Here is a 1,196-nt window from a genome sequence, read left to right as displayed (position 1 = left end):
GCGCCCCCGCGGGGGGGCTGGGGTGGGGCCGGGGGCGGGGATGGGCCGCGGCGTCCCCCCCCGCGGGGGTGTGTGGTGCTGCGGTCCGTGGCTCCGGCAGCTGGAGCAGGGGGAGCTCAGAAGATGGAGGACGCCAGGATCTGGCGCTGGCCCGCTGGGCACAGCCAAGCCGTTTCGGTGACTCAGACACAGTGCCCAACAGCGTCGCACGCCTATTAGACCCTCAGCGAATGCACAGGCCACGGCGGTCACTCGGTTCTCCAGTCGCTTCTGCACAGGATAGCCCTTATCTCCAAACTGGGGGAACCCCCTTCGACTTCAATGTCTCTCCCCTCTGGTATCCACAGCTGGCAAAACCCTCCACATACTCGCTGACATGTATCTCCCACTGAGTGGCCTTCCAACTCAAGCACGGAACCCCACTGGGGTGCAGCCTCAGATCATCCTAGTGTCGAGGGAAACACTTCCCACGCGTAAAGGTATCATTACTGGGTTATTCTTGGGTGAAGGGCTGAACTTCCCCATCCTCCCCTCATTCTGTGTATGATGTGAAATTCTACTCGAATTCACACGCTCCTCTCCTGCCCTCACCCCCAAAAAGACAAAACACACACATTAAAAACAAACGAGAAAAGTATAGACGAATTGTTTTAGTACTTTAGTATAATACAGTCTACTTCCTTCTTCACCTCCCCAAACAAAAATCGCACTTTTGGTTGGAAAGTATCAGGGGATGTCACTGAGGTGACCCCAGCCTCTGCAGTTCCAAGTTTTCCGCGTAGGCGTCACTGCTAATGGTACTCTCTGGATGAGCCTGTCTGATGAGGTCCTGAACGTTTTTTATCCTTTCCTCACACAGAGGTGGCTACTGGCAATATCAGAGACAAGCTATTATTAAACAAGTGTCTCCAGTCCAATAAGTCTCCTGTGGCGGAAAATGAGGGGGCAGGTTATCAGTTTACAAAAACTGTAGTTTAAGAAAAAGTCTTCCCATGGCCACGTTATTTCAGGACTTCAACATCTTTTTACAAACCATCTCTTATTTCATCCCCATCCATTCCTTTATCAACATTCTAATCAGAGTCACAACCTCCAACTTTCCCCCCTACATACACCAAAAGATGGCTGCATAATTATATCGGTAATAGACACTGAAGAGGTATACTAATTTGACAGTTCATGTTTCCTTTCCATCC

This window comes from Trichechus manatus, unplaced genomic scaffold, assembly GCF_000243295.1.
Source record: "Trichechus manatus latirostris isolate Lorelei unplaced genomic scaffold, TriManLat1.0 scaffold00054, whole genome shotgun sequence".
Taxonomy (NCBI): domain Eukaryota; kingdom Metazoa; phylum Chordata; class Mammalia; order Sirenia; family Trichechidae; genus Trichechus; species Trichechus manatus.
This window is presented reverse-complemented; position numbering follows the sequence as displayed.